This window comes from Podarcis erhardii (assembly GCF_964252035.2).
Source record: "Podarcis erhardii genome assembly, chromosome: 3".
Lineage (NCBI taxonomy): Eukaryota > Metazoa > Chordata > Lepidosauria > Squamata > Lacertidae > Podarcis > Podarcis erhardii.
The window spans coordinates 81,923,856-81,937,171 of NC_138507.1; the positions used below are offsets into that span (position 1 = coordinate 81,923,856).

Genomic DNA, 13,316 nt, shown 5'->3' on the forward strand with positions numbered 1-13,316 from the left:
TCCACTCCTGGCTTCTCTCTCCACCCAAGCTTCCTTTATGCCACTAGCCAGGACATAACTGTTGCTATGGTTGAACAGATTGAAGTTATAAACGCTTCCTGATTTTCCTGATTACTGCAAGTCACATGGAGATTGAACAGTAGATCCTAATCTGCCTTTTGCTCATTCCTACTGTGCCCCTCCTACTGCAGACTTCCAGGTGGAAATATGTGTCAATACACCATATTTCTTAAATACACTAGCCTCTGTTGTGCCTCGATCTTCCCAAAGAAAAACACAACCCTGGCTAAGTGCCGGGAATCCCTGTGTTATAAGAAAAAACTGCTCCTTTTCCCCTCATGGGGTATCCTTATGTAGGTTCTCTATCAGTAGAAGAAGAAGAAGAGTTTGGATTTGATATCCCGCTTTATCACTACCCGGAGTCTCAAAGCGGCTAACAATCTCCTTTTCCCTTCCTCCCCCACAACAAACACTGTGAGGTGAGTGGGGCTGAGAGACTTCAGAGAAGTGTGACTAGCCCAAGGTCACCCAGCAGCTGCATGTGGAGGAGCGGAGACGCAAACCTGGTTCACCAGATTACGAGACTACCGCTCTTAACCACTACACCACACTGGCTCTAGGAGAAAATAACAGGGGCCAACCAGAAAATAATGAGAAGCAAAGCAGCTAGTAAGCATGATCTTTATTAGACTGTTGCAACAGGGTCCCCCACTCACCCCACGCAGGGAGGGAGGAGAGGAACCCAGAACATTGGTGTGCAAGCTCTTATATAGACTTTTGAAATTGCCTACCCTGTAGTCTCTCCTGTCTGCCAGGATACCTGATACCGTGGTACCTCGGGTTACAGACGCTTCAGGTTACAGATGCTTCAGGTTACAGACTCTGCTAACCCAGAAATAGTACCTTGGGTTAAGAACTTTGCTTCAGGATGAGAACAGAAATTGTGCGGTGGCGGCACAGCGGCAGCGGGAGGCCCCATTAGAAAAGTAGTACCTCAGGTTAAGAACAGTTTCAGGTTAAGAATGGACCTCCAGAACGAATTAACCCGAGGTACCACTGTAATGCCTTATCTGATTGCCTTTTCTGGGTAGCCTGGCCTTTCCTTTGAGATGGTAAATACTTAGTTCCTGAATCTCTTATGCATGTTGATAGCATGCTCAGCTTAACCGATATCTGCCAGACTGTATTTACAGGGAGGTGTAAGCCCCTACAGTCCAAAGACAATTGGAAAGCTTTTCCCATTTCCTTCCTTTTTGCAGAGAAATATTTGAGATCAATTTGGGAGAGTCAAAATGGCTTCAGGATTGTTCTCCTGTACTATTTCAGACACGTGGTTTATATACTTATGTATGTGTTTGCCTTGTACATTTATGAATATATATATATATATATATATATTTGCTTTCGTAGATTTTCACGGGTACAGGAATGCAGGTTTTGGTGTCCTCGGGTGTCTTCCCGTGTAAAAGTTGGGGTGTCTAGGCGACGTTTCGACGAGGTCTCACTCGTCATCTTCAGGCTGGTGCCCTCGGCCTCCTGTTACTGGCTCTGTTCCAGTAACAGGAGGCCGAGGGCACCGGCCTGAAGATGACGAGTGAGACCTCGTCGAAACGTCGCCTAGACACCCCAACTTTTACACGGGAAGACACCCGAGGACACCAAAACCTGCATGCATATATATATATATATATATATATATATGACCTTAGCATTCTTATAACACCTGGAATCTCACACCATTTGTCGTGCAACAATGTAGTGCTCATATCGCTATGGATTAGACATTTACAGCTCAGTCCTATCCAGAGGTAAGTCTTGTTCAGTTCAGTGGGGCATACTCACAGGTCACTGGGGTCACTGGGGTTAGGATTGCAGCAAAAGCCTTCAAAGTCCCACTAAAAGCTGACATTGCAGAATAAATTCTTTACCCATGGGAAGAAAGTTTGGGAAGTTTAAAAACACCGCAGAGATAAATTCCTTGCAGGTTGTGTCCAATGTCAGCCAACGGATTTCTGTTTAAGCTTGAATTTTAGATTTAATCTTTACGATGACAACAAAGGAGCAGGGAAATAGATAAACAATACATTTGGCTGTAGACAAATGGGATGTTGTTTCTGAAGAAGGGGACTCACAGTAAATCCTCCCTCTAAGAAAGATGGTTACCTCTATGAGCTCAGAGTCGAGGAGAATTATGATTCAGGCTGCTAATAAAGTGAAATGGAATCAAAGCAGGCAGAGTGGCTGAGATCCATTTTCTCATTTACAAAATGTACACGGTTCAAATGGCAGCATTTTCCAATATTTTAATGGGAAATATAATTAATGTTAGATTACAATAGCAGGAACATTAAAGTACAAGGTGCAGATGACATCAAATAAATTCCGAGGGCAGCTTGGCAATTAGAACAGAAGCCAAATGGATATATAATGAAGGGGGGCCTTGAAATACAGTTGTACCTATTATACGACTGGGGCAATTATCTGCCATTGTGTTCCCTTTAATGATGGTGCTTTGGCGAGAACATCAGCACCTTGCAATGAATTTATGATGCAAATAACTCTATGATTTCAATCCCACCTTTATTCAATTCTACCTTTATTGTAGCATAGCTGTGGCAGTCTATTTTGGAGCACTAAAATTAAATTACTTTGCAATTATTTATGGCTGCTAATAGTCTCAGGATCTGCATTTGGGAAGGGGAGGGAATAAGTACACTTAAGAAGTGGAGGCACGTTACAGCAGGTACCCAATATTTGAGCTCGTCATCAAAGCGCTTAGAGAGAATGTTTAACTTATGGGGGCCATTTTCCAAGCGATGAACATAATTACTGTTAAGCACTGCAACTGGTAATTTTTAGGCAATGGGGGTTGGCAAATATTAAGTAATGTCAGTGTTGGCACATCCATGCAGATACACCATTCTTTTTACTCACCAGGAACTACTTCATGAAAAGTGTTATGCTTTTGAACGTGGAACGTTTCACTGTGGTTGAGAACAGAAATATTCAAAGTGTAGTTTGCAATTCGAAATGGATCTGTAAATCCCCATTGACCTATGCCTGCACTGATCAATTCAGAGTTGCCAACTAGCCAATATTTTACTGATATTTTACCATAAAATCCTCTTCTGGCTGGTAACCTGGATTCAGTAAGCTCCAGAGTCTTTGGCTTCACCCATAACTGATCAGACTGGCAGACTTCATCTTCACTTCTTCTCTTGACCTATCAAATTCTGTCGCCTACAGAACTGCTTTCTCAGTCTGATAAAAACCTTGGCTCTATGTACAGATGGTGAAGACATATGGATGCATTTTCAAGGTACCTTCTGGACATGCTTAGGCAGGGTTGGCATAACAAAATAAAGTTGAAAACCTGTGGTTTTGATGACTTGTGGAAAGGATGCTTACTAGTTGTCATTTCTACAGAAATTTGTCAGGCTTCGGGGACTCGGCTTCCTCCCCCACTTTGGCAGTAGATAAGCAGGACAAAGCGAAAAGAGTCTATTACCATTTAAAGAGTTTTTAATAATCAAAAGAACAAAGCATCTATTCTCAGAATGAAGCTGCTACCAAGTAAGGTTTCTGCCCACTTCCCCCTTGGTCACTTCCGCCTGATCTCGCAACCATCGTGCTTTTGGTGTAGCCACCTTATCTGCTCTACCTGACCTTGGACTAATAGGCTGGACACTTTCCAGTGAGAGAGAGTCTGTTAGCTCTTTCCCTTCCAGTTCTTCTTCACCTTGCTGTTCACCGCCCAGTTCTTCTCAACTTTTGTCTTCAGAACAATGCCTCTCTGCAAGCCACTGTTCCAAATCTATACTGCTCCACTGCTCCTGGGCAGCTTCAGGAGATCAGGAGCCGGGGGAGGGGGAGGCTCCCACCATTCCTCATCAGAGCAGTACTCCTCAGCCTGGTCTCTGACAAGATCCTTGGAAGATAGAGGTGGTATATAAATGTAAAAATAAATAAATAAATAAATAAATAAATAAATAGGGCCACATTTGCTCTATACAGTTAAAGCTCTTAGAAGACCTATACTACAGCAATTAGAACACATTATTAAAAACAAGTTAAAATTACAAAAAAAATAAGGTGGGTCCTTAAAATATGCATCTCAGAGGTCAAAAGTCAAGGTGAACAGGTGCATCAGGTGTGTCACAGAATGTTGCTACAAAGGCACATTTGGGTGCTTAAAGTGAGCTCCTGGTTGCTTCTTTGCAAGTAGGGCTCACTGACAGCAAGTCCTACTTGGATTGGCTGCACTAACCAGTTTTTCATCAGGGCTGCATGAATCAGCTGATTGGTGCTATCAGTGAGACCTGCAGTGTCTGCCTGCATATGTGGTTGGAATTCAAACTACACCTGCAAATGGACATTCTTCCTCGGCAGACATAGAATCATAGAATCATAGAGTTGGAAGAGACCACAAGGGCCATCGAGTCCAATCCCCTGCCAAGCAGGAAACACCATCAGAGCACTCCTGACATATGGTTGTCAAGCCTCTGCTTAAAGACCTCCAAAGAAGGAGACTCCACCACACTCCTTGGCAGCAAATTCCACTGTCGAACAGCTCTTACTGTCAGGAAGTTCTTCCTAATGTTTAGGTGGAATCTTCTTTCTTGTAGTTTGGAACCATTGCTCCGTGTCCGCTTCTCTGGAGCAGCAGAAAACAACCTTTCTCCCTCCTCTATGTGACATCCTTTTATATATTTGAACATGGCTATCATATCACCCCTTAACCTCCTCTTCTCCAGGCTAAACATGCCCAGCTCCCTTAGCCGTTCCTCATAAGGCATAGCACAGCCTAGTACCTACTATCTTTCAGGCTCCAGCTCCCACTGGAACACCCTGTTATTTTAGCTACCACTTTCCCCATGCCCTCCAACCTAACTTTACGCATGCTAGTCCACTGGTCTAGCCAGGTCCTAACTCTGTGTAAAATATTACCTTAGTTCATTATGCCTCTTGCTCTGTGGGGTTAATGCTATGTCATATATCTCACAAGCTGCTGTGAGCTTGACTCAGGTTTCTCCTTCCAGAACAATACATTGTGTTTATGTGAATTAATTGTATATTTCATACTAATATATTTTTGGTGCATTCTTGAGTGACATTCTCTGAGTCACAGAGAGTGCCTCCTGCTCCATGAGTCAGGACATTTCTGGGTGATCAACAGGAAAATTTCAATTTAGGTATGTTTCTTTATGTCCTAATTACCCTTTTGCTTCACATCGCACTGAATTCCTTACCGATTACAGAGCTTCTCTACCAACCTGAGAATGGCTTTAAATTTGCCTTTCCCAATCTACTTCTGTCTTAAACAAACAAAAACAAACAAACAAACAAACAAACAAACAAACAAACAAACACACACCATTGGACCCAATGTGACATAGCAAGGGGGAAAAAGAAAAACCTGACATTTCAAATGATTGTCATTCACTACCTGCACATTAAGAAGCAACCAATACAAGCAGCAAGAATGGACATGCATTCCAAGAAACAACTCTCTCTGCCTCTCACTTATTTTGAAAGCTGCATATTTCTGCTGTACTTTCCCCAGAGTTATTTTTTAACATTTTGGTGAATCACACTGCCCTCTTATGCAAAGTGACTCTCTGCAGGCTGGACTGGAATAAATCTCTGGCTTAAACCACAGATCAGCCATGCATTTCATTGGCAGCTTACTGTCCCTTACTTAGCCTCAGCTTTGCTCCCTATCAGTATAAGGGTGCATGAATATTTTATTTTTACAGGGCTGTGGTAGGGATTGAGAGCCAATGCAAGCTATCATCTCACCGCACATTCATTCACACATCTGAACCTCTTATCGGGATCCTTGGTGGAGTAGTGCAGAGAACCAAGCTAGTGATAGTGTTAGAATTTTATCTTTTCTGTAAATTGCTTTGAGGTTTTTTCCTACAATCAAGCATTATATAATTTTTATGAAATACATAAAAAATAAACCATGGGATGACAGAGCTCATCTGTATGGGTTTCATCGCGTGGTGCCCTTTCACTAATGGGATTTTGTCCATTTGTAGAAGAGTCTTGAATCTAGTGGAGACCCCCAAATAAGGAAACCGGGTTGATTTTCCTCCCAGTTCCCCTCTCCACCCTTGCGGCCCACTTGTGTACCTTCTACCCTGTTCTGGAAGATTGTCTAAACCCCTAGTGCAGATTTTTGAGTAGCACAGAAACCTGCAGGGAATCTTCCCCTTCTATTAGCAGAAGCCTTCACTGGATCAAAAGGACTTCTACAAATGGAAAGGAACCACTGGAGAAATTTGAGCTCTTAGGAAAAGTGCTGTATTGTTGTTACTAAGGTTCACATGTTTAAATCCGAAGCTCTGTTTGACTGAGACTCCTGCATATCTGATTGTGGGCTTATACACACTGACCTTTCCTCTGTTCTTTCCAGACACGGTCCATACTTTAAAGCTCCAGGTCCAAGCACCCCCATTTTTTACTGTAGAGTGTTGCCCACAAAATCCCACTCTTTAAAGCTCAACTGGACTAAATGGCAATCCACCAAAAACCCAAATTGATGTTTGCGCCGATTGAGCACTAAAGCGTGGGTTTTTGTGGTGAAAGCTCAGGGGGGGAAAGAAAGAAACACACACAGAGACATTGAAATTTTAAGTGTGGACCTGTGCCTGGAAAGAAAGGGGCAAAAGATGAGTATGGATAAACCTTGTATCTCTTCCAGTATGAGGCCTATAAGACCTATAGAGGAAGCCTGCCTGCATTCCCATCATGACTAGAAATGGTTCAGACCAAAGGCATACCAAGCCCAGCATTTTGTTCTCACAGTGGCTTACCAGATGCCTGTGGGAATCCCAAAAGCAGGAGCTGAGCACAAGATCACTCTCCTGGCTTGTGATTCCTAGAACATAGTCGTCGTGGTTAGTAGCCGTTAACAGCCTTGCCCTCCATAAATTTGTCTAGTTCTTTAAAAAGTCATCCATGCTGGTGGCCTTCACTACATTTTGTGGGAGGGAATCACCCAGTTGAACTAGTTTAGCTGTGTGAAGAAGTGCTTACTTTCACCTGTCCTCTCCCAACATTCAGCTTCATTGGATGGCCCTGAGTTCAATAAAAGGTAAAAAAGGTAAAGGACCCCTGGATGGTTAAGTCTAGTCAAAGGCAACTATGGGCTGAGGCAGCTGGTGTTTGTCCACAGACAGCTTTCCAGGTCATGTGGCCAGCATAACTAAACCGCTTCTGGCAGAACGGGATACAATGTTGGAAACCAGAGCGCACGGAAACGCCGTTTACCTTACTGCTGCAGCGGTACCCATTTATCTCCTAGCACTAGTGTGCTTTCGAACTGCTAGGTTGGCAGGAACTGGGACAGAGCAACGGGAGCTCACCCCATCGGGGGATTTGAACCGTCGACCTTCCGATCAGCAACCCCAAGAGATTCCGTGGTTTAGACCACAGCGCCATCCATCAGCAGCATCATCATGTTCACATCTATACACTGGCATTTATGTGAGTTAGAGCCACACTTTCTCTCATCCTGCCCATCCCAGCTCAGAGACTTAACTTGCATAGAGCTGGGTGAGAAAACAAATTCCTAAACCCCTGAAGAACAGTAAATCTAACAATTCACAGTAACAAAAATTTAACAAGGCATCTCCTCCAAGTAAAACTAGGAAGAGTGATTTACCCCAGTAAACAGCCGAGGGTATGGCATGCCATATGGTGCTCTGAAGGCATTGTTTATGCTCCTTATAAAGACTTCAGGAAGTTTATATAACTTGACAAGGTGAGTCACAGCTATTTCTAGCCTGTTACCTGTTTCCTCATGCTGTAGAAGTCTTATTAATATGATTATGGGGGCCTGCTGGGTCATAGCTTGAACCAAACCTTTGTGAAGTTGTTCAGTATCTTTTCTTTGCATGCAATTATTTGGGTTCTAGCCTTTAATGGAGAGATGATATTGTTAACACAGTAGGCATTTACCCATTTGCCGTCAGACACTCCAGAGCATTTTTAATCTTCCTCATGCTGCTTTGTACTTATTTACCATGTCTGCTACTCATTAATTTTCTTTTAATTCCAAAAATTGTGAATTATCTGGCTTTTCTGCTCAAGCAATCAGAGGCACGCCTGGTCTAATTAGAGGTTTAATTTCTGCGATATGCAGATTTAAATTAGATCCTGTTATATCCATAGGGAGAGTAAAGCCTGGGAAACACTGAGCGAAAAGGACAGTGCAGACATTGGACAGCTGAAGCAACAGCATTTCAGCAGAACTCTGTGGAAAACCACTCACTAGCTCTGTAACATTCCAACTTTTTAAGGTGTGTGAACATGCCAATACAGGGCTAGCACCAAAATATTTTCCTGCCCCAGGCACAGGAGAAGATGGAGCCCCTGCTCCTTTCTTTGTATACAATCACAAATAGCAGTTGAATACTTTGTCAGCACTGGTGATGGGGCACACATTGTCCTCCACTTCATCTGAGAGAGCAGGCTAGCTTAGGGCAGGGGTCAGCAAGCTTTTGGGGGAATATGGGCAACTGTTGTGGGCACCAGTCACAAAATGGCTGCCATGGGGTGTGTGACATAACACAAAAGCGTTAAAATGGCCTGTGCAGCATAACACAAAATGGCTGCCACAACGAAAGGAGCAGAAAGAGAGAGAGAACCACTAAAAGTTGTGGGCAGGAACCTATATCAGCCACCATCATGCTCTCTCACAAAGGGCAGCCCTTTGCACATCTCCTATCAGAACAGAAGGGAAGATGGGTGTTTAATCTTGGTATCCAGTGAAATGTGGACACCTGAGGTAGCATTTTCAGTGTAGGAAAGACAAAGTCAGTGCAAACACTGTGGAATTTCTTCCCAAGAGAGCTCGATTGGCTCCCACTTTGTTATGTTTCCATTGGCAGGCTAAGACCTTCCGGTTCAAACAGGCTTCTGGAACAGGCTTCTGCCGTCAGGGGAAATTATATTTTAATTGCTGGTTTTAAATATGCTGCATTGTATTTCAATTATTGTTTTCAGCTAGATGTTTTTATTATTTGGCATTTGATATTTGATGTCTTAAATCAGAACTTGGGAGAAAGGCGGGATAAAAATATGTTAAGTAAAAAAATAAAACAATAAAACTCTATTCTCCGGCGGCTTGCTACTGCTGCCCCCCCCCCCAACTCCACCTGGCACTTGCTCACTCAAACAGGTGCTGCAATCCTTCCTGACCTTGGCTATGCTGGCTGGGTTTGAGAAGAGTTACAGCCCCATGATGAATGGGGACTCTCAGTTTCCTCACCCTTGATTTTGGTGGTTCCATGATATAGGAGTACAGCGTAAATTATTTGCAGGATGAAAACAATTTTTGAAATCCAAGTGCAGGGGGAAAAAATGACAGCCTACCTGCTTTTTTGATCAGCAGTGTCTTGAAAAGATTCCACTTACCACCTGGGAGGGCAACTCATGCTGCCCACAACGGCCAATCATTCCATAGGTAGCACAGTGAAAAACATCAACATGCCTGCTACTCCTGCTTTTACACTGCAGGTATAATTAAGTCGTAGGAAAAAGCCTACGAGGACATAGACTGTCAGTTGGCAATTACTCAGCCTCATTCCACAAAGAAAGAGGTTCGTTTCTCTCTGATTCTCCTTGTGCAATTTCCCCTCCTAGCCTTCTGTTCCTCCTTCATGCTGTTTCATTGTAAATATTTTAAAGACATTTGATTCATCGGAGTGCTGTTGGGAAAGCCTGATTATTTGGATTGGATTTGGCAAGGACTCTTAGCTAAAGTGTCTTCCAAAACACACACACACACACACACACACACACACACACACACACACACACACTCCGCCCACCAAATGCTGAAATCAGCAGGCAGGTCTGGAGCTGGGCACAAATGCAGACCCCTATTTTTCCTCCCTTTGGCAATTTTGTCCTTTCTTTTTTTCTTTCTTCAGTCATAGTCTTCTTTTCCTCCACATCTAATTTTTCTTCTCAAATTATCCTCATGTATTTCAGGTCAATGGTCAAGTAGAAAATAAGGACCAAAATATTCAATGGAGGCTAGTCCACTTGGTAGGGCAGTGACTCGGTAGACAAAGTGAAATGTCAAGCAATTTTTGAAGCAGAACCTCCCCAAATCTTAAAGCCCATACTCTTTCCTGTCCTTTATTTAAGGGTGTCTCCTGCACCACTCAGGCAATCTCTATCCAAAAGAAATGCTATGGCCAGAAAATCCCTCTCATCTGTGTCCAGGCAGAAAAACAAAATGTGATAAGCAGACTCTCTAGCCCTAGTTATGCAGGTTCACCTTCTCATATTCTTGTCATGATGTCAATCCAGCTGTAGCATATAATATTAGTAGAGCTGTTGTAATGGTAGGCCAGTTAGTAATCTGGTAATAGTTTGGCACGTGCTCAGAGCTGTTTCCTTGAAGCCTACATCTCATAGCACATTTTTGGTAGCCAGCCAATAGGAAGTGTCTACTATTTGGGCCAGATTTGCTCCTTTTGCTTAGTATTTGTTTGTTTTGTGATCTATCACTAGAGAGAGCACAACTAATGGTGGACACAGTGTGAGGTATCTTTCTATAAGAAGTACAGGTTATTTTGCAAGAGGTTAAATATTTCAAAATCCACAGTTGGACAATACTTTTATTCAAGGCTTTTTTTCAGCCAGAACTGGAACTCAGTTCCGGCACCTCTCAGGTGGGCACCATTGCCATTCTAAGGTGTTCATGGCGAGCTCCAGTACGTCTTTTTCTAGAAAAACAGCACTAATTTTATTCATGACAACCAAAATGTCACAAACTTGTGGCCAGATTTTGAGTTCTCTAGGGCTCTTCATCAGGCAAGATGTTACACAAAGCAGCATTTCTACTCTGACGCAAGGAGATGCTCCACAGATATGCTTTTCTCAGCACTTCCATGCCATTTAGCTGCTCATCTTTCTCCCACATCAAGATATTGTCCTTTCCACAAAACGATAGATATTTAAGAATGGGCTGCTGAAACACCAGACTGGAAGGCAGAAATCGAGCTGTTTCTTTCTCTCTGTGTTCAAAAGAGGAAACCTATCTCTGGCAAGTTTTCAGCATGGTTGTTACTTATTTTTAACTGGAGAGAGGATGGGCCACTGTTTTTATTGGGAATTCTAAAGCCCACATAGCAAAAACATAAATTAAAACACTTTTCTTTATTTCCAGTGTTCTGGCCATTGCTTGAGTACCCCATTGCTTATGTACCCCAAAGGGCCTTTGCTAATGTACCCCCAAAGAGTGCCAATTCACAAAGGGGAGTTATCTGCAGGCTCAGAGGAGCCTCAAGGTTTGCAAAAGCGCAAAAATTATTATGGGAAAAACAAACAAAAGGGGGGACCTCCCTTCTAAAGAAACCCACACTAATGAGGGGTGAACATGCTCAGTGATTATGGAATGCTGACTCACATGGTGTTCAGACAGAAACTAGGGGCAGGGGAATGTCATGGAGTGCCTGGGATTCTCAACAACATTCCGCATTGCAACATTCTGTTGGAGGTCTCACTTGTATAAGAATTTAGCTCAGCCCAACCCAGCCACAGAAAACAATATTGAAAACAACCAAAAGCACTTGATAAAACAACAGACAACAACCTCTTTGCAATCACTACTGTTAAGGAGAAAGCCAGACAGCAATCTGGGGACTAAACTGTAAACGCTTTGAGTTGCGTTGGATGGAGGTGGTATTTTAACATGTAATAAGTTCAGATCTCCATTAGATGGCAATGTTCCATAACCTTTTTACTCCCAATTTACTGGACTCCGTTTGGCTGGAGATGTATGTTATTTCTGGATTAGGAATATACTAATTCTTTTTTTAGAAGAAATAATGCACAGAGTTATCCCTACTATGAGGCAAATTGAGCTGGCTCAAGCAGCATAATTTGAGCATCAGATTGTAAGCTAGTTAATAACAATTTATAGCTGAGAATGCAACAGTTGACATTTGGATTTTTCCCCTTGGGCACCATTGTGTCTCAGGCTGATCTCGATAATATACCTATTTCTGGAATGACGTCATAAATTGTTTCTGCTTCATTAAAATTCCAGGCGGGTGGCTGTGTTAAGCATTATTGAGATGATGTCAAAGGGTGTTTTCCCACATGAGGCTTAAGGCAGCTCTTGATTCAATCAAGTCACAATGGGACTGGTAGACTAGAGTTGGCCTGAAGACTCATTTGCACTGCACATCTCTCTCTGCTTTGTCTTCTACATAAGCTATATGACAAGACTTTAGCATAAATAGCACAAGAGAAGATCAAAGGCCCCACAAATATGAAAACAGTCTATGTCCAAATTGCATTTTGTCCTTTGTGGAATAAAGGATAAGTCTGGAAGTAAAAACAATTTTGCAATATTATCCATAACAAATGGTGTGTGCGTTTGTGTATGCACACGTGAGTGTGCATGTAAGAGAAGTGGATGCACACACACTTTTTAAGTGGGAGATTTCAGCAGTAGAAGGAGTGAATGCACATTCTTTCAAAGGTTTTTTTTAACATAGGGAGAAAAACAACTCCGGGCCACATCCACATCATATAGTTAAGACACATGGTTTTTCTAAAAGAATCCTGGGAATTGTGGTTTGTTAAGGCTGTTGGGAATCATAGCTTTGTAAGGTGGTAAACTACAACTCCCAGGATCCTTTGGGCAAAGCCATGTACTCTATAAGTGTAGTGTGGACATGACCCTGGTTCATAAAGTGGCAGGACATCCCATCATCCCATTGGTTAGGTTTTCTTTGCTTGTTTTGGTAAACTTGCCGAGAGCTCCCTTGACTGAGTGGTAAAACACGGGAATCACAGGGCTGGGTTAGATGTTATGTTAGTCCCAACTTCTTTTAGCCCTGGCATGTAAGATATTTTAAAATAAAAATAGCCCGTGAAAAGGAGGAGGAGACCCTTTGCTTTTGCTTCAGCTGAGAGACCCCACCTTGGGCCTGATTGGAATCAGACCCCTCACCCTTTGCTTGTATTTGTAATTCCCCACATTATAAGAACCAAGAAGAGGGGAAGGTCCAATTCTGAATGGGATCACTGAAGGGTTGAAGCTCCCTGCCTTATGCTATGCTTTCCTGTCGAGCTCAGCTCTCAGCTCCCTGCAATTAATTTTGGGAATGAAAACTTACAGGCCCGGGACAATTATGTAAGCGATGCCCTGCCTGGTTTGGCCATCAGCTTCTAGATTCTTAAAGGAGGACAAAGGTTCACAAAAATAGCCTTGTTGTGTGGTGGTATGAGTGTGGGGGAAAGGGAGTTGTGTTGCACAGTACAATCACTAGCAGGACTGATAA

The 13,316-nt window shown here is 42.9% G+C and overlaps 1 long non-coding RNA gene across 1 annotated transcript in view; it reads right to left on the reverse strand.

Moving 5' to 3' along the window:
* Nucleotides 1–651: 651 nt before the first annotated feature.
* The window catches only part of LOC309339591, a 474,307-nt gene continuing 461,642 nt past the window's right edge, over nucleotides 652–13,316 (reverse strand). Inside the window, exon 2 of the long non-coding RNA XR_014155473.1 lies at nucleotides 652–804. This is a non-coding gene — a long non-coding RNA (uncharacterized lncRNA). The remainder of the gene's footprint in view (nucleotides 805–13,316) is intronic.